This window comes from Marmota marmota, unplaced genomic scaffold, assembly GCF_001458135.2.
Source record: "Marmota marmota marmota unplaced genomic scaffold, marMar, whole genome shotgun sequence".
Classification (NCBI taxonomy): Eukaryota; Metazoa; Chordata; class Mammalia; order Rodentia; family Sciuridae; genus Marmota; species Marmota marmota.
In genome coordinates this window covers 87,619,354-87,645,749 of record NW_026000026.1, presented here as the reverse complement: position 1 = coordinate 87,645,749, position 26,396 = coordinate 87,619,354, and positions in this window count along the sequence as shown.

Sequence of the window (26,396 nt, the reverse complement as noted above, 5' to 3'; positions counted from 1 at the left end):
GGGGGTGATGCCAAAGTGAGGCTGCCTGTTTTCTGCTGGTTGCTGCTTTAGCAGACTGTTCACAAAAATAAACAAACATCTATTTCTCCCTGACCAGTGCTGCCACTAGACACTTACTTAGATCCTTTCTTTGAATTGCCTTCTCAGAACAAAAGAATCCATAAGGCAAATGGAAATAATCACTGTAGTTCAGACATACAATAATGGAGAGTAATTGTTATTTTCCTTTTGGGGCTTGACATATATCATCTCACTGCTTTGTCAGAATAGAGCCACAAAGTTACTGGTATTGTTTCCAGTTTTCACAGATAAATGAATTGAGGTTCCAAGAGGCTAAATCCTTGGTTAAGGTCACACAACTGGTAAATCAGTAAGCTCAGCTTCAAAGCCCAGATTTGGCTGGTTCCAAAGCCGAGGTTTCCCCAGCAGATGTGATGCTTTCCCTGGGGCAGCCCTGAGAAGTATGACCAAATGATACAAGAGAGTAGGTAATATATTTTAGAAAGATTTCCATGAGAAAAAATTGTCAATGTTTTCTAATGATACTTTTAGAAAGAAAGAAAGTAAATACTATTATTTGTTGTAACTCATTGATTGTTGTTGGGATTTTTTTTTTAATCTCTAGAAAACCCCAAGTGGTTTGGTGGCTTTTCTAATATATAGAAAGACCTTAGAATCAAACTAGCCAGGGTTCCAGGCCCAGCCCCACTGAGGACTAATATCATATTTTGCAAGAGTTATCAAACCTTCCAATGCCTCATTATAGTCAAACACAGGGAATAGGAAAAACAATTCTTTGCTTATAAGATTCTGTTAGGAACATTGAAATTATGTACAGTGGCTTAGTGCATAAGCCTCAATACTTGATGCCCATTATTAATGCTATCAATATAACAATGAGCACTACTGACTTCACAGCAGTATAACTGTGAGGAATCTGCCAGGTAATTTTATAAAATGAGCAGATTTGGACAGAGAGGGTGCTTTATCTTTATGACTCTTACTAAGTACCCCAAATGATACTACTATTAGTAGCTAGAATAAACTGCAGATTATAAATAGGTCAGAGCTGCAAACACACATGGAGCAAAAATCTCCTTTCAAAGGAGTGCTATGTTTCAGAGAAAAAAAGCAAAAATGACTTTGAATTAGACAGTATTTGTAGCATCCACTTGTGGGTAGGGCTCTAAGGGACACCTTGTCTCTTGGTCAGGGTGACACAACTTGTGATTTCTGACTCTTATCAAATCAGGACCCAGCAAGCAGGAGCTCCGTACAGGTGAAAAACATAGCATTGCCATGATATGAATCCAATCATGCAATCTAGCAACAACACGATTTCATGTAATACCAAAATGTATACATAACCTCTGCATGTAACGTGAGAAAACTGGTTTTAATGCTTTTTTTTAATTAACATATTATTTTGGAGAGTCTGTAGATTTCTGTTACTAATACTTAGTGTGTGTGGCCTTATAAAAGAGAACAAATTGAATTACTTTTAATAAACACCTTTAAAAAATAAAGCACTACATATAAGTCCCACATTTTGACTTATCAAAAATAGCAATACTATGCCTTAATCTCATGCTTTTATAAGTGTGTCATTCATAGATATATTTATCCATTAGCTTAGAACTTTCTGCTTTTATATGAGTGCTTACATGAAAGTTGATTGAGGCTTTTCATCAGTATGTGTGATGAATGTCAAATCAAATATACTATCACTTACTAACAGTCACTCATACAGACTATAGCCCAGTTGAAATCTACCCATAATTAGAGTCAACCTTAGGTGTGCTAATGGGACCCAGGTTAATGGGATCTACTAATTATTATTCTTTGAGACAGACCCTGCCAACTGTTTGGCTTCTAGTTGAGGCAAAGATAGGTCCTAGAATAAGGAGGCCATCCAAGCTAGTCCCTCATTATGTACACATATAGTTTCAAACTCCAAGATACATGTCAGTTAGGGATGCTCTGGTTTGTGAGAAATGCTAAAAACATTTTTAAAAAACTATTATGGTATGAATATTTTAAATATGTACATAGAAAGAAGTGTAGTTATTGGTTAGAACACAAAGAATGAGAAAGGATGGCTAACCTTAAGATTGAAGTGATTAATAGGAAAGTTCCCTTGGGATCAATCAATACCAGGCTGCTATTCTCTGGTATATTTATTAACAACCTGGAAGACGGATGAGGTGAGAAGAGGTTGAATCTGTCGATGACAAAATTGAAAGATTAAGGAAGATAGTGAACTACTGCAGAAATATAATCTGAGCAAGCCACATATTAAACTAAGATAAATAAGGAAGGAAGGAAAGAAGGATATACTAGAGTGTCTCCAAAAAAAAAGAAAGAAAAATATGAAAGTTATTGTGTATTATTAAGGAAGACCTTTTCTAAATATTCAAGAGCAGACTAAGTCTGATTAAGGACTCTGAGAAGTGCTATGAATAATTTTGTTCATAAATAACTAAACTAGTAACTAACTAAACTAGTAGATATCCATTCTAGATTGGAGGAAAGTAAGTCAGCTTGAGCCATGTAGTGACCAGCCCATCACCTCTAGTCTTCAAGACCTCTTCTTTAACTTGTTCACCAAGTCAGATTTTCCTGAAACTCTTTTTACCTCTCCACTACTTTGTGCCTAAATGGGACACCTAGAACCAGACATAACTAAAAGTCTCCAGAGAGGTATGTCAGCTATAACCTTTGCACACAAAAACACTTCCGTAAGTTTTGGAACCAAAAGAATGGATGGCCTGCTTTCTGAAGGACCAAGCTAGGAAGGAAAGGACCAAGTATTAGGTCCAGTGAATGTAAAGTTGCCTTGGATTTTGAAAATTTGCTTTAAACTCTAAGTTGCTAGTAAATATGACGGTTTCCTGAATTGCTCATAGTCCCAGCAGAAGCATTTGCTAGCATATGGCAGGGGCACTTACCTCTTTTTTAAATCCTGGTCATCACTGGGTCTGGAAGCCACATTTTCTTCTTTATTCCACTTTGGTCTCTGATAACCATTACCATAGGGATGGCTCCTACAGCAGCCCTGCAGGCTCTGATGTCTCATAATTTAAGAGAATGTGAAAAAAAAGGAAAGTGAAAGACTTAGCAATAAGCATCACTCTGGAATGTGTTGGGATGTCCACTATGTAACATCTGATTTGCAGAGGGCCTCTGTGGCTTACTTGATTTTGCCCCACCTCCTTTGCTTCTGAAGGTGTAGTGAGCCAGTGTTCTTCTCATGTGTTGACATCCCAGAAAGCCTACTCTACCAGGGTTTCCAAGCTTCCTGGAAAAGTCCTATCATTTTATTGCACAGGAGCCCCAAAGAGTAACGCCCATAAAGACAGTCCTCTTTCTGGTTTCCTTACATGGTGGAGAGGGAAAGGAGGCAATCTCTCTCCAGTTTCTTCTTATAAAAGCATTAATCTTATCATGGCTTTACTCTCATAAACTGATTCCCTGTAAAGGTTCCTTCTCCAAGTATCATCACATTGAAGGATCAGAACTGTAAGATGTGAATCCTGGAGGGAGACAAGCATTGTCTGATTTATGAATTATAATATTCTTTATGTACATATAAACACACACACATATCCTTGTTAAAATTCTCCATACAACAGTGGAAATTCACCATAAAGCAGGCCTTTATTGCATCCTGTTGAGAAAATTTTCCCTGAAGAACTAAAGGAATTTGTCAGGCGAGGAGCCCTGCGTGAGAGAGTGCCCGTTATAAGCATCTCAGGAGTGATGCTGTAATTGTGAGGCTCCCATGTCAAAGACGCTTCTATGATTGTGAGTAAGGCATATGTATATTTGAAATAGGATATTATAAAGGGAAAAATCTTTCCCAGTAGAATCATTCATACTTAAGAAACTAATGAGATCATACGCCAAAGATAATGAATCCATTAGTTGAAAGAGGAATCAAATTGTAAATCGATATCTTATATTTGTGCCGTTATATATAAATATTGAATGAAACATGTATAGAAAATACTTCATCTTTTCACCCATGTGTCCAACTGAACCATTTCCAAAGTAAATAAAAAATCACACTGAAATTGTTTCTAGTTTTCATGATCTCACTGGGAAGAGAAAGGATTTTCTTCAATAGTCTGTTGTAACTCTGTCATTATGCTGTAGTGAGGTAATTTGCTAAAACAGCTGCCTCTAATGAGTAAACCTTTCCATCTGGCACATCCAATATAGACACAAACAACCTCATCAGTTTAAAAAAAAGTAAAAAAGAACTCTATTTCATGAACAAGAAGAATTCTATTTCCTGAAGTGTCTCTTAAACAGGCTAAAATGCATTTGGAGGCAATGGCCACCTCTGTTGCTCTTTGAGGAGTCATCGGGCCTCTTCCCAGGCTAACAGCCCACAAAGGTGGCCCCAAGATTTTGCCATGCTCTCGATGCATTGCCTGTAGATGAATTACAAAAAGATTCAGCACACATTTATAGCAGAAACATCCATGATAAAACATACCAGACAAATGGAATGCTGTTGTACCATATTAACTTGACACTGGAATGACTAAATAGGGTTTTTGTAATAGTCGTATTTTTTCACTTCTCTTTCATTCTGAGAAATTATTGGTTCATGACTATAAAATGTCATGTTCCAATCAGAAATCCTTGATACTTTACACTGCACTTTTAACTAACAAGATATTTAAAGAAAATATCTTTGGGATGGTTGGTGGGAAACCACATAGTACTATAATCTCCTAAACTGCTAATTTATTTGGGGTGAACTTTTGTAAAATATTAACTATTTTCTTTTACCAAGTATCTGTTACTACTTATTTTACTATTTTTCAACAAATATGATATGGACTTAGGTGTGAGTGACCAAATTACCTATTTTATCTTATATTTAACTATAGAAATTTTGGCTTCTGGCAGATAAACATAGTCTAAATCAAGTTTTTTTTTTCATGAGGCTGACTTATTTACTATTAGCCTTAGAAATTTAGTCATTGCTGTTTCTCAAATTCCTCATACTGTATGTTTCCTAGGTTACAATTAAATCTAGACATGTAAAATTGTTTCTTAAAAAGAAGTCAGAAGGTTTAGGTTAAAGCCAGGCTTCATAACTTTACTGAAATGTTGCCTAATGGAAGCTAAATAAATGCTCATTAAAATGGAAGCCAGAGAGGTAAATATGTCAGGGATTCTCAATCTAAGTGCTGCCACTCTTGTTAACAGATCAGTAAGAGACAGGTGATGTAGGCACAGTCTTAGCATGCCTGAGCCTGTGCCAGAGGTTTTCAGCCCTTTTGAGGAGGTAATACCATGAGCTTTAATTGACTACAGGGCATAATGTAAAATTAATGTGCATCATGTCAAGGTTATGACAAGGCATTGTTGTCTAGAAGAGAATACTGTTTGCCCCCACCCTCCAAACACTTGCACATTCCGTGATAATACATTATTGAGAAGCAAATTTCTTTGTCACTGTCAATAGTGGTGAACTGGTAGAGGATACTTTTCAGCAATAACTACGCAGGAGTAAGTTAACAGTCTTCTAAAACTCAGTTTGAAAACAAATAACATACATCATTTATTCTTAAAACAGACATAGGTCTTATATTATCTGACATTAATGCTATAAAAGGAAATTCAAGCAGAACATTTGTTCAGCAACTATCATGTTCATTGCATCATCTCCAATAGATGGTAAAGAAATGGTACTTGACTTCTCAGGATTCAAGTTGTCAATTAATAAATCTCAAACTCTGATTCTGCAGATCTTTGACAGCTCAAAAATCTGTATTTTAATCAAGACTACAGCCCCCCATATGGTTCAAAAATAAACAGCTAGTGATGCATTATGAATTCTACCTGAAAATGTTGGGAAAGCTCACCATCAATAGTATACCCCACATGGCCTGATCCTATGACTCTTCTGATGGTTCCTACCTTCTACCCAGCTCAGAGGTCGAGGGAAACTAGAAGTGTTCTTGTGGACAGAATATAGGATTGTTAACATTTTTTGAGTAGAAGAGATTTTTTTTAAAATGGTAGTATTTCTTTCCTCCTTCTTAAGGATGGAAGGCTAGGGTGTGGCTCAATGGTAGAGTGTTATGAGTGATACATACCATTAACATAGACCAGACATATCTGTTTGCTTCCACAATGTCATAATTTATTGAATAACAATAACTCAGAGTTTATACTTTTTTAATTATTATTTTTTTTATATTTATATTTTAGTTGTATTTGGATACAATATCTTTATTTTATTTATTTATTTTTATGTGGTGCTGAGAATCGAACCCAGGCCTTGCACATGCCAGGCGAGTGCTCTACTGCTGAGCCACAATCCCAGCCCCTAGAAGTTACACTTTTATTGGTTGCTATTCACCAATACTTGTGGGTCACCTGGTAGGCACAGGTGAAGTTATCACAAGTTCTTTTATTCCATTCCAATCTTAATTTCTAACATCTATAATATGTCACACATTACACTTTACACAAATACACGTGTGTATGTGTGTGTGTGTGTGTGCATGTGTGTTGAAGAAAGGCTAAGAAAGGATTAAGGTGACCACAGGCCACAAGGGTTTAGGAGACTGAACTGAGAGCAAAGGTAGAGAGCAAAATACAAATGAAAGGATCACTGTATGTGGTCAGATAGGATTATGCACCAGCCAGGGAACTAGTTCAGGGTGCAAACTATTAGAGAAAGGAAAATATTCTAAACCATGTTCTGAAACTAGGCAGTTTCAAAGTGGGCCACATGAAGCAGGGAGACAGAACTGAGCTGAAGCATGAGGGCAGAGAGTTGGAGGTTTGTCCCCTATTATTCTCAAGACACATTCACTGAATTGTCTGATGATAGGTTGAGGTGTTGATTCAATCAGTCTTGGGGTGCCCCTTCTTTTATGGGTCTTAAGTGCTTCATTTGGTGGTCTGTTATATTTGATAAACACATGGGCCTGGTTTCTCTGATATAGCTTTAATACCTCCATGCATCCATGTGCTTCTGATTTAATTTGGTAAGTCCATGGGTGGTCATTTATATTAGAAAATTAATTTATTTATTAATTTTTACCTTACGATTGAACTAGACAAATGGTGTTTGTTTTCTTGAACAGACAAGGTATAGAGTCATTCTGTCTTAGCACTTGTTCTCAAACTGGAGTAACTTGTAGCAAACTACTGCTTTAAAATTGAAATAACCCAGTGTTGGGCACAGATTGAGAATTAATGTTCTATACATTGTGGAGTGACTCAGTAGGGCACAGCCTTCTTTCCACAGAGCATTTGCCTAGCATGCATAGGCTCTGAGTTTTATCTGCATTACCATCCAAAAGAAAAAAGAAAGAAAGAAAAACAATCTCAGTGGTTCAGGAGGCTGAGACAGGAGAATTGCAAGTTCAAGACCAACCTCAGCAACTTAAGTGAATCTCTCAGTAACTTAGCAAGACCACATCTCCAAATAAAAAATAGAAAGTGATGGATATGTAGCTCAGTGGCAAGGTGACTCAGGTTCAATCCCCAGTACCAAAAACAGAAACAACAACAAAAACCCTAGAAGGATATAGACAAACCAAAGGGAAATAATATTTATTGAATAAATTTTAGGAGAATGGCATTAAATGAAAGAAAGCAGGTGTAAACATAAAATTATGGCAAAAGAGTTGATACAAAAGCCAGTGTCCAAACTAAAATTTTGTAGTTACAATGAAAACAAGGGGAAAATATATACCCTTTGATGTAATTTTAAATGTTGAAAGATTAAAGATGAATGTGGACTCCTTGTTACCTATGCAAATCTAAATAATTCTTCAAAAGAAAATTGATTTTAATTGTGTCCACATGTTCTCTACTTCTCTCTTTAGAAAATAATAATACATAGTATTATATATGGATTAATCATAATACTAGAGCTTTGTGAAGAAGATAGACCTCTAGGAATATGACATGTGAGAGTCTTCCTGGTGTTTATTTAGCTTCTTGAGAGAGCCACAGTAAAAGAAAGAGGCATAAACTGAGCTTAAATAATTAGCGGAATGTATTAATAAGGAAACATCGGGATAATTTTACCAACTATTTCAGCTTGCCCCATTTACTGGGGTTAAGAGCTCAAATTATAGATATCTTGGGGAATCCCTATTAAGGTCGTTCTACCTTGCTTCCATGGTATTTGTCTGCTTGGTCTACCATAACGATACCACAGACTAGCTAGCTTAAGCTACAGATATTTGTTGTTCTGAAGTCCATGGTCAAGATGGTGGCAGATGTGGTTTCTTCCTGGTCAATAGATGACCACTTTTCCACTGTGTCCTTCTGTGCTTGCTTGGAAAGAGAATAAACTCTGATATTTTTTCCTCTTTTTATAAGGACACCTGTTTTATCAGGTTAGGGCTCTACACTTCTCATCTTATTAAACCTTAATCGCTTCCCTATAGAGCCTATTTCCAAAAACAGTCACATTTGGGGTTGTGGCTTCAATATGAATTTTGGCAGGACAAAATTCAGTCTATAAAAGATTTAGGGAAGACTTAGGGTAAGACTGACTACATGTAGCCCATGGGTAACTTGTGCTTGTGCTAGAACAAGTTGGAAATGGCTGTGTACACTAAGGTGGGAAGTCAAAAAAAAAAAAATTTGGAAGAAAACACAGACTCGACTCAATTTTGGCCCCTAATTACTCTATTTGTCAGTTATAAGTTCACTTTAGGATATGATTTATACTACCAAAAGTGGATTTGAAGACTCTAAAGAGAAATCTGGGACACTTGGGGATATCAATAATGACAAACAGGGCCCTCAGCAAAGACAATCAGAAGCCAATGTTCCAATATGGATACAGTGAAAAACCACCCTGAAATATCCAACTTGCCTGTTGGATAGCCACTAAGTAATCTGGAATGCTAGACTTCGAGTTGAGATTCCATCAGATTCAAAATTCAGGTAAGAACAGGGTCCAAAGCACCTGGTTTCTACCTGAAGTAAATATAAGAATATCACAGTATGGGCAGAATCCACCTGGGATCCAAGCCAAATACATGTACTTAGATCTTGGGGCACACAGAGTGTGATCTCTAATGAAAATTAACCTAGTCCCCAAGAAGTCATGGGCCAGTAAAAGTCCTGGAGTCAGGACTCCCACGATTTCCCTGGCTGGAGGCTCCTCAAGGAGAAGTAACTGGGTAAGATCCTTGATTGAGGATGTACTGTATAGACTTGAATCCTGGATGTATCTCTATCTCTTGCTGACTGTGTAACTTTAGGCGAGTTATTTAACTATGAATGCTTCATTTCCCTCATTTGTGAAATGTCCATAATTATATTGCCTATTTCAACTTGAGTGTGAGGATTAAATGAAAACATACACACAAACCTTATGAAAAATTCTTGAACGAAAACTGTTGAAAATATAAAGAATTTTTGTGCTCTTTTAAAGACAGGAACTGAGAAACTTATTTGACAGGAAAACTTAAACTGAAAACAGGCTATGTATAATCTTTATTTATCCTACTCAATGTTAATATTCATATTTTGATACAGAAATATGAAAATGTATTTGATTGCAGAGTGCTGCTTTAGACCCAGCTTCAAGTATAAGGTTATATTTGGTACTGTGCCTTTCTAAAATAGGAAATGCAAAACTGACTCCAAGGGTTACAGATAAGGGATTGTTGACTTAGAACACTAACTAGCACTTAGCAATTCTGTTTAGGTATCATCTTTAAAAGACTCCATATGACTAAGTTTCCACATATGTTAAAGGGTAGTCAAGACCATATCTGCTTCACAGGCTTGAATTCAGAGCACAGAATCAGACCAAAATTGAGATAGAAGAAGGTGTAAAGATGGTGTATTCGAGTCATGGATTTTGCAGATATCAGAAACAGATTCTAAGCTTCTGGACATAAAGGAATAACAGGATCCAGATTTGCCGTCCCTCCTGAAATAAACGAAAATATACATAAAACAATAGTTTTCACTGTGACATTAGTCCATGAAAAACAGTGACCCCAGGGGTATAGGAAACAAACAAGGTGAACCCCACCATTGTCATATCTTACTGCCTTGTCCGAATTTCCAGGCAGAACCAACAGAATCCTTGAGTAGTGGAGATAGAGCTCAGAGACCAAGGAGACCAATGTGGCTAGATTTGCAAGTCAGAGTATGAGATAGAAGAGAGATGCTATTCTGGACACCAGCAGAGGATTCCCTGGAGTGTTTGGCTGAGAACTACCTACACATGTCCATGAAGGAACTCTCTGAAGCTAAGAAAAAGTACACTCAAAACAGTGAGAGAGAAACATACCCAGAATTAGACAGAGCTGCAAGTGGTGCCTATTCCCATTAGCCAGATGGAAAAATCAAGGTGGAGAAAAATCAAGTTTTTAAGTAGAATACACAAAAGGGTCTTTCCATAAAAATAGACAATTTTTAGCCCTAGATGATGCACTAATATCGTCCTCACTAGAATGTCTTAAAAGTAATACCCCAAAGGCTGAAACTATTTCCAAGAAACTTTAAAAAGTCCAAAAAACAAAACAAACAAAAACCACAAAACAAAGCAAGCCAAACAAATTAAAACACTCAAGGATATGTGCAAGAATAAAAAATATCCAAGAACCAAGAAAATTAAATATCACCAAGTATGGTATTCAAACAAAAAGTATCAAATAAACAGGAAAATATGACCCACAATAAGCAGCAGCAATAAAGACAAATTTTCCATTCTTCTGCTATGTGCCACTGTAAAACCTGGACATTGTATATAAAACAAACATAAGAAGACTCTAAGACAGAGAGAAGAAAGCAAACCAGCTAGGGAACTCAGGATCCAAAGAACAATACGTTGGTGAATCCCATGGGTTTGCTTTTAGCCTCCTCTAAGATTTGATGCTTAACAAGTTTGCAATTCAAAACAACATCTGTAGAAAAAAACATTCAAACAAAAGTCTGCATTCTTTAACTAAAGGGCAATGAAAGCAGTATGGAAAACTTTTAGACAAAAGCAGCTCTACTCCATGCAAACACCAAAGAAAAAAACTCAGTCCCACCCTTTCCATTCCAGCAAAGAGCTTAGACTTCCTCCTGTGTTAAATCCCTAACAGTGTTGGGATGATGTCAGAGGTCCAGAAGGGAGCCAGATCCATTTTCACTGTCACCTAGGGACACATCTCCATTTCCCAGAATGTCAATGGAGACGGGTAGGGGACCAAATTGCCCACCTCCCACCCTAATGTAACATTGCCCCTTCCCCTGCCACAGCGGTATATAAGAAAAATACCTAAAATGAAAATTTAATACTATACAGAATCTAATAACATAATTTGAAAAATCCAGGTTTAGAGTCATTCACACAAGAAAAATCTCAAAGAAAAAAAATACAAAGATGACAAATGCCAAGAATATAGAAAAGTTAAAATTGTCTGGCAAACAGTTTAAGGCAGTCTTGATAGATTTTTTTTTAAGAGAAATTAGGAATATACTTGATACCAGTGAAAAGACAGAATGCCTCACTCCAAAAATAGAAAGTTTCAACAAAGAAATAAGAGATATAAAGAAAACCCAGAAATTTTAGAACTGAAAAACATAACATATCGAAGTCTAGTAAATGGGCTCAATAGCAGGATGGTGGGGGATATGAGAAAGAATCAGTAAATTAGAAGATAGAACTCTATAAAGTGCACAGTCTGAACAAAAGACAGAAAAGATAATAAAAAATAAAAATGCTGATTGGGGCTGTAGCTCAGTGGTAGAGGGCTTGCCTCACACGTGTGAGGCACTGGGTTCAATCCTCAGCTCCATATTAAAATAAATAAATAAAGATATTTTGTTCATCTACATATGTATATATATTTATATATATAAATATAAATTAAATATATAAATGTAATATAAATATATAAAATATATATATAACTTTAATAACTTGTGAAATCAAAACAATAGAGTTAACATTCATGTCATTGAGTCCCAGATAGACAGGAGGGGGTAGAAGATGGTAAGGCTGAAAAGGTTCCCAAGGGAAAAATGACTGAAACTCAACGAGTTTAGCAAAATGCACAAACACACTGTTTTCAAAAGTAAAGTGAACCCTAAACATGAAGAAAATCATTCTAAGAAGCATCACAATTAAACTCATGAAAACTAAAGACAAGCAGTCAGAGAAAAACACCTACCCAGCAGGTCCAACACCCACCAGACTGGAACTACCATCAAACTTCTGACAACCCCACCTATCAGTGGAGAAGGGAAGCTGAGAAATTTGTTGAAAGCTAATGGAAGCAATTGTTCAATTTTCCATTGAGACACTTCTTACCCCCCACCCCCACTTTTTCTCACATTTCTACCATCTTTGAATCCAAAATTTTTCATGCATCAATTTGTTGAGGAATGGGTAGTCTGAATGGTATATTACAGTTTTGTTGTGTATACTTACATTTTTACTTTTTAAAAAAATTCTGAATATATTTTTTGTCTCACCTATCTGTTTCTCTGGATTCTCTTTCTCACTTCTCTCAATAGCCAACCTCTATTAATTCCTTCCTCGCTCTTATTATAAATTTTTACCTCTTTCTTCTTTCCTTCTCCCTCATAAACATCACATTTTACATTACTTCTGTTCCTTCATTGTCCAACATTTGAAATGGTAAACCCTTTTAGCAAACTTTCTATTTATATTATAGACAATAATTGAATACATTTCTGTTTGTTGTGACAGTAATATAGGTGCCTATTTTATAGAAGCTATTTAGTTTAAAGATGTATATTGTTAGAATTGGGTGCTATTAATATTGGTCTCCCTAGGAGAGGTACTGGAAGACTACAGGGACACTAAAGACTATAGGGTAGAAACTGTATTGCCTCAGATCCATACTGCTAGGTGGAGAGACACACAAACAACATGAAAAAACAAGGGAACAAAGAAACTCACACAAACCAAGACGGTCCAACAATAGAATCCATAGACAACACAGTAGAAGAAATGTTAGAGAAGGAGTTTAGAAGGTACATAGTTAGGCTGATCTTCTAAATGAAGGATGGTATGGAAGAGAAAATATAGGAAGTGAAAGATCACTTCAATAAAAGAAGTAGAGATTATAAAAAGGAATCAAGCAGAAATCCTTGAAATGAAGACAACAATAACTCAAATTAAAAATACAATGGAAAGTATCACCAACAGACTAGACCACTTAGAAGACAGAACCTCAGGCAATGAAGACAAAATATATACTCTTGAAAATAAAGCCGACTGCACAAGAAAATGGTAAGAAACCATGAACACAACTTCTAAGAAATATCAGATAACATGAAAAGACCAGATTTAAGATTTATTGGAATAGACAAAGGCATGAAGATACAAACCAAAGAAATGCACAATCCTTTCAATGACATAATACCAGAAAATTTCCCAAACTTAAAGAATGAAATGGAGAATTAACTACAAGGGTTAACGGGACCCAAAATGTACAAAATTATAGCAGACCCACACCAAAGCACGTTATAATGAGAATGACTAGCATACAGAATAAGGATAGAATTTTCAAGTCTGCAAGAGAAAAAAGTCAAATTACATAGGGGGAAACCAATTCAAATTTCAGCTGGTTTCTCAACCCAGACCCTCAATGCCAGGAGGTCCTGGAATAACATATATCAAGTTCTAAAAGAAAGTGGATGCCAACCAAGAATTTTATATCCAGCAAAATTAAACTTCAGATTTGAAAATTAAATAAAAAAACTTTAATGATAAACAAAAGTTAAAAGAATTCACAACTAGAAAGCCTGCACTACAGTACATTCTCAGCAAAATACTCCCTGGGCAGGGGGGAATTGAAAAGTAGCAAAGGGAGGAACTACACTAAAGGAAAAGTCAGTCAAAGGGGAAGCTAAGTCAAGTTAAAAATCAAAAATAAACTAAAATGTGCAGGAATACGAATTATATCTCAATAATAACCCTGAATGTTAATGACCTAAACTCATCAATCAAAATACATAGACTGGCAGATTGGATTTTTTAAAAAGACCCAACAATATGCTGTCTTCAAGAGACTCACCTTCTATGAAAAGACATTCACAAACTGAAGGTGAAAGGTTGGGAAAAACATATCACTTCCATGGATGGCATAAACAATCAGGGGTTTCCATTCTCATATAAAAGTACACTTCAAAGCAGAGTTAGAAGGGACAAAGAAGAACATTTCATACTGCTTAAGGGACTCATACATCGACAAACATAACAACCATAAATATATATTCCTCCCAAAATGGAACATTTATATAGATCAAACAAACCCTTCTCAATTTCAAGAACCAAATATACTACAAAACAATAATACAGGGTGACTTTAACACACCTCTCTCTCCACTGGACAGATCTTCCAAACAAAGAATGAACAAAGAAACTATAGAACTAAATAATGCAATGAACAATTTAGAATTAATGGACATATATAGAGTATTTTATTCATCACTGAGTGAATATATCTTCTTCTCAGCAGCACATGGTTCCTTCTCTAAAGTAGACCATATGTTATGCCACAAAGCAACTCTCAGCAAATACAAAAAAAAAAAAAGTTAGAAATTGCTGAGAGCCATTGCCAAGTAGGAATGACGCATGGCAATTTCTTTGTCAGCCTACCCAATGTTGCTTAGAGGGAGGACTCTCCATTGTGGAAATGGGCTTGCCTTGGACCCAGGTCATTTGCAGTGACATTGCATGAATATTTGAGAAAGGTAACCCTGCTCAAGGACCAGGGTGGATCCGGGTTTAGGGAGGATCCTGCTGGATTAGGGTGAGTCCAGGTTTAGGGTGTATCCTGCTGGGAATAGGGCGAATCCTGCTGCCTCAGGCGCCAGCCCACTCCTGGAGTTCCCGTTGAGTTCTTGCGGGATTCAGAGAGTATTTGGGGATGCAGAGCCGAGTGGAGGTGGATTTCCCCCAGAACGTGCGTGTAGAGTGCCGGTGAGAGTTTCGGGAATAAAGAATTGCTGTTTGAATCTACAAGGCTGTGAGTGGCTTGTGATTTTGTGCCCAGCCAGACTGCGGCAAGAAATGCTACCCTGCATTCTATCAGATCATAATGGAATGAAACTAGAAATCAATGATAAAATTAAAAAAATAGAAGCTACTTCAACACCTGGAGACTAAATAGCATGCTATTTAATGAAAAATGGATAGAATAAGAAATCATAGAGGAAATAAAAAAATACTTGGAGGTAAATGAGAACACTGGTACAACATATCAAAATCTCTGGGACACTATGAAGGCAGTGCTAAGAGAAAAGTTCATCGTATTAAGCTCATACATTAAAAGAATAAAAGGTTAACAAATAAATGACCTAACATTACATCTAAAAGCCCTAGAAAAAGAAGAACAAATTATCACCAAAAGTAGTAGAAGATAGGAAATAATTAAAATCAGAGCTAAAATCAATGAAATCGAAACAATAGAAACAATTCAAAAAATTGACAGAACGAAATGTTGGTTCTTTGAAAAAAATAAATAAAATTGATAAACCCTTAGCTATTATACTAATGAAGAGAAAGATAAACCTCAAATTACTAAAATTTGTGATGACAAAGGAAATATCACAATGACACTAGTGAAATACAGAAGATAATTAGAAACTACTTTGAAAATTTATACTCCAATAAAATAGAAAATCTCAAAGACAGCAAGAAATTTCTAGAGACATATGATCTACCCAAACTGAATCAGGAGGACATATACAATTTAAAAAGATCAACTTCAGGCAATGAAATAGAAGACACCATCAAAAACCTACCAACAAAGAAAAGTCCAGAACCAGATGGATACTCAGCAGAGTTCTACAAGACCTTCAAAGAAGAATTAATACCAGTACTTTTCAAATTATTCCATGAAATAGAAAAGGAGGGAATTTTTCCAAACTCATTCTATGAGGATAGTATCACCCTGATACCAAAACCACACAATGACACATCAAGGAAATAAAACTTCAGAGCAATATCCCTGATGAACATAGACACAAAAATTATCAATAAAATTCTGGCAAATTGCATACAAAAACATATTAAAAAGATAGTGCACCATGAACAAGTGATGCAAGGTTGGGATGCAAGGTTGGTTCAACACATGGAAATCAATAAACATACTTCATCACATCATTAGACCTAAAGACAATAATCATATGATTATATCAATTGGTGCAGAAAAGGTATTTGGCAAAATGCAGAACCTCTATATGTTCAAAACATGAGAAAAACTAGGGATAGTAGGAACATACCTCAACATTGTAAAAGCTATCTATGCTAAGCCCAAGGCCAACACATTCTAAGTGGAGAAAAAGTGAAAGCATTCTCTTTAAAAATTGGAACAACACAGAGATGCCCTCTTTCACCACTTCTATTCAACATAGTCCTTGAAACTCTAACCAGAGCATTCAGACAGATGAAAGAAATTAACAGGATAAGAATAGGAAAAGAAGAACTCAAACTATCACTATTTGCCAAGAACATAATTCTATATCTAGAAGATCCAAAAAATCCCACCAGAAAACTTTTAAAACTAATAAATGAATTCAGCAAAGCGGCAGGATATAAAATCAATACCCATAAATCAAAAGCATTTTTTATATATAAGTGATGAATCTACTGCTAGAGAAATTAGGAAAACTACCCCATTCACAATATCCTTAAAAAAAAGAAAAATAACCCTTGGGTTCAATCTAATAAGAGATGAAAGACCTCCACAATGAAAACTACAGAACACTAAAGAAAGAAATTAAAGAAGACTATAGAAGATGGAAAGATGTCCCATGCTCTTAGATAGGCAGAATTGATATAGTCAAAATGGCCATACTAACAAAACTGTTATACAGATTTAATGCCATTCCTATTAAAGTGTCAATGACTTTCTTCATAGAACTAGAAAAATTAGTCATGCAATTCATTTAGAAATATAGAGACCCAGAATAGTCAAAGCAATCCTCAGCAAGAAGAGTGTTACAGGTGGCATCACAATACCAGACCTTAAACTATACAATGGAGCAATACTAACAAAAACAGCATGGTATTGGCACCAAGATAGGTATGTAGACAAATGGTACAGAAAAGAAGACACAGAGACAAACCCACATAAATACAGTTATCTCGTACTAGACAAAGGCACCAAAAACATTCATTGGAGAAAAGATAGCCTACTCAACAAATGGGGCTGAGAAAACTGAAAATCTATATTTAGCAAAATGAAATTAAAATTCTATCTCTCATCCTGCACAAAAATCAACATAAAGTGGATCAAAGACTTAAGCACTAAAACAGAGACCCTGTGCCTAATAGAAAAAAAAGTAGGCCCAAATCTTCATCATGTTGCCTTAGGACTCTGACTTCTTCAATAAGACTCCTAAAGTGCAAGAAGTAAAATCAAGAATCAATAAGTGGAATGGATTAAAACTAAAAAGCTTCTTCTCAGCAAAAGAAACAATTAATAACATGAATACACACCTCAGATAGAGCACTAATCTCCAGGATATATAAAAAATTCAAAATCTAAACACCAAAAAAATCAAATGCCCAAATCAATAAATTGGGTAAGGAACTGAACAGACACTTCACAGAAGAAGAAATAGAATTGATCAACAAGCATGTGAAAAAAATTTCATCATCTTTAGCAATTAGAGAAATGAAAATAAAAACTACTGGAGTGATAGTTCATCTGGTAGGACTGCAAATTGGTGCAACCACTCTGGAAAGCAGTATGGAGATTCCTCAGAAAACTCAGAATGGAACCACCATTTGATTTAGCTATCCAACTCCACAGTTTTTACCCAAAGGACTTAAAATCAGCATACTACAGTGATGCTGCAACATCAATTTTTAGAGCAGCTTAATTCACAGTAGCTAAACTGTGGAAGCAACCTAGATGCCCTTCAGTAGATGAATGGATAAAGAAAATGTGGTACATAAACACAATGGAATATTACTTAGCCTTAAAGAAGAATTAAATTATGGCATTTGAATGTAAATGGATAGAACTAGAGAATATCATGCTAAATGAAATAAGCCAAATCCAAAAAACCAAAAGGTGAATGTTTTCTCTGATCAGCAGATGCTGATTCATAGTGGGTGGGTGGGGGGTGGTAGAGAAGAATGAAGGAAATCTGGATTGTGCAAAGGGGAATGAGGGGAGGGGTATGGCTGTGGGAATGGGAAAGATGGTTGAATGAGACAGACATTACCCTAGATACATGTATGATTACACTACTGGTGTGACTGTGCACCGTTTACAGACAGAGGAAAGAGAAGTTGTGTTCCATTTGTGTACAATGTGTCAAAATGCATTTACTGTAACATATAAATAATTAGAACAAATTTTTTAAAAACTAAAAAAAAAAGTAAAGCAAAATTCTAAGAAAATCTTCAGGTAAGCCACATAAATGCAGATAAAGGAAATCCAAGAAATGAAACAGAGAACAAATACAAAACAAAATATAAAATGTCAGAATTGAATCCTAACATATCGATAATTTTATTATATATAAATGGTCTACCTACATTAATTACAAGACACTGGCAAAGGGAGTTTAACAAAACACAATTCTTGACTATATCCTGCCTGTAAGAAACTCAATTCACATATGTTACAAGTAGTTTGAAAGCAAAAGGATAAAACATATTTATCATGCAAACATCAATACAAGTAAGAATGACTATATTAATTACTAAATAAAGTTCACTTTATAGAAAAGAAAATCACCAAATCCACAGAGGGATATTATATAATGATAAAATGGTCAGTTCATAAAGAAGACATAGCGATCTTGAATGTGTATACATCGAGTGATAGAACTGCAAAATATGTGAAGTAAAACTGATAAAACTGAAATAATAAGTGGGAAAATTTACACTCATATTTAAAGATTTCAATATCTTCCTCTTAAAAATTGATAGAACAGCTACATGAAAAGTCATTGCTGAATTTTTATATAAAATCAACAGGGACTACAACAGAGACTAATTAATATTTATAGAACACTACACCATTCAAGAGTACAATACATAGTCTTTTCAAATGTCCATGGAATACTTATCAAGATAAGCCATATCTTGAACCATTTCAAGATATAAAATACATATTACAAAAACGTAAAGACATTGAAATCTACCGTGTGTTTTCCAATCATAATGGAGTAAAGTTAGAAATCTATAACAGAAAGATAATAGAAAACCTCCAGACACTTGAAAACTAGACAAAATACTTCTAAGTAGTACATGGATCAAAAATGGAAGAACCAAAATAAATTTTAAAAATACAATAAACTGAATGAAAGTGAAAATACAGCATATTGACATTTGTGAGACACTGCTAAAGTAGTACTCAGAAGGAAATTTATAGTAATAAATTCATACATTATTAAACAAAGAAAAATCAAATAAATAATATAAAACTTGAAATTATTTCACCTGAAAATAATTCATTAAAAAAGGAGCCAAAGGAAGCAATAGGAAGAAAGTAATAAATAAATCAATGAAATTGAAAAGAAAAACAACAGAGAAAAAATCAATGAAACAAAGAGTTGGTCCTTTGAAAAGATCAATATAGTTAACCAACCTCTAGCAAGACTAACAGAGAAAAAGGAGGAGAATAAGTAATTAGCAATATCAGGAATAAAAACATATATATCACTACAGACCCTGAAGACATCATAAGGAGAATAAGGAAACACTGGAAGCAACCACCACAACACACCAGGTATGAAGCAGATAATTTGACTAGCCCTATAACTATGAAAAAAAGTTAAATATGTGATTTTAAAACTACCCCAAGAAAGAAATCTCAGGCCAACATGATTTTATGGAGGTTTTTATAAAATATTTAAAGAATTACCAACTTTATATAATCATCTCTAAAAAATGGAAGAGGACAAGATACTGCCCAATTCATTCTATACAGCTAGTATTATACTGATTTCAAAAGTAGATAATCACAGAGCAAATAAAAGAGAACTACAAACTAATATTTCTCACAAATAAGAGAAAAAATTCTTAATAAAATTTTAGCAAGTAGCATTTAGCAGTACATAAAAAAATCATAAACCTTGGCCAGGTAGGGTTTATTCCAGAGCTATATGGCTGGGAGAATATTCAATATACCTCAACCAATGTAATCCACTAAAAGATACAGGGTAAGGCACATGCTATCAATCAAAGTTGAAAATACATTTAACAAAATTCTGTAGCCATGATGATTAAAAAAAAAAAACTCTTTGGGAAAATGGAAATAGATAGAATCTTCCTTAACTTGATTAAGAACATCTACTAAAAACTTACTAATATTCCACTTAATGGTGAAAGACTGGATGCATTCTCCTTAACAGCAGGAAAAAAGAATGAATGTCTTCTTTCATCAGCCTTATTTAGCACTCTGCTGGAAATTCTAGCCAGTGCAATAAGAGAGGAAAAGGAAATAAGGCATCAAGCAAAATGGGAGAGATAAAACTGTCCTTTGTAATTGACATAATTATCTATATAAAAAATGCCTAAGAACTATGAAAAAAAAAAAAAGCTAAATCACAAGAACTAATCAGGGAGTTCAGAAAGTCTCCAGGATACAAATTGATTGTTTCTATTGAATAACTATAAACATGTGGCCACCAAAGTTAAATTCAACACCATATATGATCATTCAAACAAACAAAATACTTAGGTATAGATCTAACAAAATATGTGCAGAGCTTGCACATTGAAAGCTATATAATCCTGATTAAAGAAAAAAAGGAAAGGCTATCTTAGTAAATGAAGAGTCATACCACTCATGGATTGAAGCCTATACATAGTAAAGATGTCAATGCTTCCTAAATTGATATACAGATATTTTATTTTGCAAATGCAGTGAAAACTGCAGTAAGTTCTAAAATTTATGTAAAAGGAAAGGTATTTAGAACAGCTAAAATAATGCTGAAAAAGACTAATAAAGCATGAGGATTATGCCTGATTTATTATATAGTTATAGTAATCAAGATTATATGGTATTTGTAGAAGGACAGACATAGGTCATTAGTCAATGCACAGAATAAAGAACCCATAAATAGACTCACCCAAATGTGCATGACTGATTTTTGCAAAAGCAATTCAATGTAAGAAAGCCTTTTAAAGAAAAACTGCAGGAGCAATGAGACATCCTTAAACAAAAATATAAATATTTTTCAGCCTAAGTTTCATAACTTATACAAAAATTAACTCAAAATGAACCACAATGTAAAAGCAGAGTGTGAAATTATCAAATTTATGGAAAAAAAACTTTTGGACCTAGAGGTATGCAAAATTCTTAGACTTAACACTACAAAGCATGACCAGAAAAAGAAAAAAAATGGATCATTTAGACTTAATAATTTCAAATGATCTACAAAAAGTGATAGGAGTATTACAAAGTTTTTTGTTGTTGTTGTTTTGTTTTGTGGTTCTGGGGATTGAATCCAGCACCTTGTGCACGAGAGGCAAGCACTCTACCAACTGAGCTATATCCCAAGCCCACAAAGTATTTTTTAAAGTGCTATAGAGTGGGAGAAAATATTTGCAAACCAAATATCTGACAAAGAAACTAATATCCGGAAAAAAATATGTGTATACATAAACTCACGAATGAAAAATGAGAATGAAATACAAGTTAAGTACAGACTTATTCAGACAAATGTTGGCCAAAAGACTTTACTACCAGTCAACCTGGCTTTCAAAAATGTTAAAAGAAGCCTTCAGGCACACAGAAAATGGTGCCAGATAGAAATGGATATCTATACAAATGAAGAATACTGGAAATGGGTATGTTCTCTTCATATTGCTTAAATTTCTGCAACAAATAATTGTTTTTTAAACATTTTTTAGCATTTTTTTCAGTTGTAGATGGACAGAATATCTTTATTTATTCATTTTTATGTGGTGCTGAGGATCAAACCCAGGACCTCATACGTGTGAGGCAAGTGCTCTACCACTGAGCCACAACCCCAGCCCCAGATGATTTTTAAAAGTAAAAATAATGTCTGTGGCTTATAACATATGTAAAAGTAAAATATTTGACAAGAACTCAAAGGTTAGGATAAGAAACCAGTGTGTTATTCATGTAAGTGCTATCTAGCCACTATAACACTGATAAATCTCAAAATAATTATGCTGAGAAAAAGAAGTCAGACAAAGAAGATTATATACTGTATGATTTCATTCATATGAAATTTTAGGAAATATAAACTAACATGTAGAAACAAAAAGCTTTAGATTAATGGTTATTTGAGGATGAGCAGGGCAGTAGCAGTCAGGGAGGAGAGAAAGATTATAAAAGGGTACAAGGAAACTTATGGAGGTGATGGAGATGTTCATTATTTTGTGGCAATTGTGTCACAGATGCACACATACCCCTTGGTTTATCCAATTGTGTACTCTAATTTGTACAATTAATTGTATGTCAGTTATACTATACTGGTCTTTTTAGAAGAACATAAAATAAAACATTGAAATAAACTAAAGTCAGATAACTTTATAATTTCGTATGTATTTATTTACTCACTTGCCTGCTTTTAAATTTAGCAAATACAGTTTTTGTTTGTTTAAAATATTTCAGTATTTGTTTGCAGAGATTTTTGTTTTTGTGTTTCTCTAAGTTGTAATCTTGTGTGGCTCTGTGAAATAACGTCCAAAGGCTGTAGATACGATGATGGGCCCAGGCAAGAGTGTGTAAACAGATAAATGCCACCAGGGATCAACATCAGCTGCACGTTCTTTTGCTGTTATTTTTAGGTGAATGAAATTAATGTGAACACTGAAGTGTCTCTGTGTTTGACTGTGGATCTCTAATGTGAATGTGAAACTTTTATCCTGTGCCAAATAGCGAAATGGAAACTGGCTTCCCAAAGTTGTTTTCACTTGTAAGATTGTAAGTAGATATATTTCCATGGTTGTTAAATATCAGCTTCTGGGCATTTCGCCATGATTTTAAGACAGCTGAGAAAAGTGATTCTTAAAGCGTGGTCCACAGCCTATTGGAAATTTGCAAAAGTCTTCCAGTTGGTTCATGAAGCCATGGAAAGGACAAATCACAGGAAATTGTGGGCATTTAAGTCATTTAGTGTTTTTCTCAAATGTAGATTTAGATCTACATTAAAAATCACAAAACCAATGTTTCTCCTGCAGCATTAGTTTAATTAAAAAACAAACTGGATACGAAGGGATTAATTATGAGAAGTCACTTTGTATTTTTCCTCAAAGTGGAAATCAGTGCTCTAGAACCATCTGGGGAAATTATAAAAACTTAAAATGTTCTGGGAGGCTGAGGCAGGAAGATCTTGAGTTCAAAGCCAGCCTCAGCAAAAGCAAGGCATTAAGTAACTCAGTGAGACCCTGTCCTTAAATAAAATACAAAATAGGGCCAGGTATATGGCTCAGTGATTCAGTGCCCTTCAGTTAATCCCTGCACCCAAAAAGAAAACAAAAACTTAAAATGTTAATTTCTGCTGACCCCTTCAGATCTACAGTACTGATTCTCTAGGACAGCAATCAAGGCTTTTAAAGAAACAATAGTGATGCTTATGTATAGCAAGATTTGAATGCTATGGCTTTCCCCATCTGGATCTAGTCCTTCCTGAGTAGCAAAATATATTTCATTAAACTTAGAACATATTGCTGCATTGTTTGATTGTGGAATTTGCTTGCAATAGCTTCTTTTATTTTGTGTAACTTTGGTCATAATAAATGGAACAACAGGCAGAATTGTAAAGTCACTTTCACAGATGACAAAATAAATAAATAAATAAATAAATAAAAAACAAAACTAAGACTTCTGAGGTGTAAGTAAGGAAGCTTCCCAGATGTGTGTTTCATCAGTTTTGATGAAACAAAGTATTGTTTTAGATGGTAATAACAAAATTCACTTCTAATGACAAAATAATATATAATTGAAGAATTTACAATGAAAAAAATGTAATAATTACAAACCTAAAGCTCCCATTGAAATCATTGTTTCATAATATAATTTCTGTTCATGTGAGAAATGTAAGAACATAACTCTAATAGATAAAACAGAAATGTCCCCAAAGATCACTCAGTCTTTGTGAACCTAAAACCATGAGGGAAAAAGAGCCAGGGAGGTGGCAGCCACCAAATCAAAGAACATGGAGTCACCTGGCCAACCCCCTGGATAATAATTAAATGTTTATACTAGAGTTCCTTATTCAAAAGAAACAAAACTAGCATTGTAATGAATCATTGGTTACTTACAGTTGTAAGTTAATAACTGTAAGTTGAATATAAACTTTGGGAGCCTTGGGCTAAGAAACAGATGGTATAGATGCTATAAGTAGATGAAGTCCACAGATAAACATAGCTGAATTCAAATATCCAATTATAAATGGAACATATTTGCAGCACAAGGAGATAGAAGACAGGATGCAAGTACATTCTTCCTTCCACTTCAAAGTTGGTTTCGCCCATTTCTCTTCACCAGCTGGCCCACTGGCATAGTACAGATAGGGGAGAAGAGTTGGTGAATTTGAAAGGAATAATGCTTGATTTAGGAGCATGGACTGTGTCCAGCTGAAGTCCTCAGGTGTGAGACTCTCAAGCTATGACACAGTCTAACCATTTCCATGGGACTAACAACTAAATGTTTGGAAACTAACATTGCCCCTGCCTTACTGAGTTGTGTGCACAGGATGGTAAGTGAGATGGATGGCAGAGTGTGAGGCCTAAACTGTTAACTAATGATGTTAGCTCTCTCGGTGCCTCAAGAGGAGGCTTACAGTCATTAGGAGGCCAATATGTGTATTTACTGTGATTTAAAGAAGATATAGGGAGAAGTCAAATAGTAGATGTTGGAATTAAGTTCACACAAATGGAAATTGTTGGTATGTAGGGCATCTGCATTATCCTGGGCTCTTAATTGGTACACCTTGTGCTCCCTCCCCATCTCTAGAAGAGTACTGGAATTAATGTGAAAAAAAAAAAATATTACATGCACAGGGAGTCCTTACCACCACCTCTTCCCACATAAATCTTTCTGTTCACTTCAAATACTGCTTGCCTTCCTTCAATCAGAAGGAGACTCTGCCTCTGTTTTGTTCGTAATAGACTTTGTACCTCTCTTATAGCACAAATACATTCATAATTAAGTTATTGCATGTCTGTCTCTTTGATTAAACTAAAAGATAAAGTCTATGTCTGATCATCTTTGCATCTTCCATGGACCAAAGCATATCATTTTGCACAGAATTGGCATTTGATAATGTTTAGTCTGCTTAATTTAAAGGAGTCATAAAAATGATCATGAAATTTTCAAAGTAAATACATTTATCCAGATGAAATAATGTGTATTTAGTCTGGTTTTGAAAGTCATAGAATACCCATAGAAGGAGAAGTCAAAGTTTCCCAATGTCAGCAAAGTCTACCTAGATTAGAGGCCCTAATGATGCTGATGGGTATAGTGATATCAGTAAATTTAAATGTATTTGGAAAGTGTAATTCAAGAGCATTACACTTTCCAACCTGAAAGTTCAAAATACATTACTGTATATTTACAGGTGGAAGCCATAATGTTTACATACAATCACAGTCATTTTCTGTACTTCAAGTTTGACTCATCACTAGGAAATTTTTGATAGAATAACTAGTCAAGGCAAATAATCTTAACTGATATTTAATCTCCAGGTGATCAGAAATCAATTCTACACATTTTATTATTAGGAATGAGTAATTAAAAACCTATCCTTGAACAGGTAATACATTAAGTGAATAAAATAGAAATAGATATTAGCATTTTAAAAACTTGATACAAATCCATTTATTTAGGGAAACAATTAGATGATACCATTATTATAAACAACTTTACACTGGAACATCTTTTGATTTCTTCCCCCAAAGTTAGCTAAATACATAGATTCAGTTACATTCAGATATATCCATATAGTCACAGTAAGTTGTTTTTTATTTTATAGAAACCTATGTGTTAAATATATACACAAGTGTATAAAGTATACATGCCCTGTAAAGAATGTACCTCAGGGGATGTTATATTTATTATTTCTCACATGTAAAGATCAACTAGACAATTTAGAGGTCAATAGTGAGCCATTGGTAATTTAGAAATGATTAACAGTATCTCCAGCTATAATTTCAAAATCTGAAAACTGCTAGGATCTAGGGAGCAATTTTATCAGCCATTAAAATGTTCTTTAGCTATAGAATAATATATAAACTCTCTACTGATGAGCAGAGCTATTAGTGGTCAACTTCATTTTAAACAAATTTAAATATATTAATATTCCTAATAAATATTTTACAATGTATGCTGGTAACAGAAAAGTAATTCAGCAGACTGGAGTTATCTTAAGGTAATCAAAGGCTCAAGGGAATGTAGGAATTTTGACTGTGGCTACTTTTTATA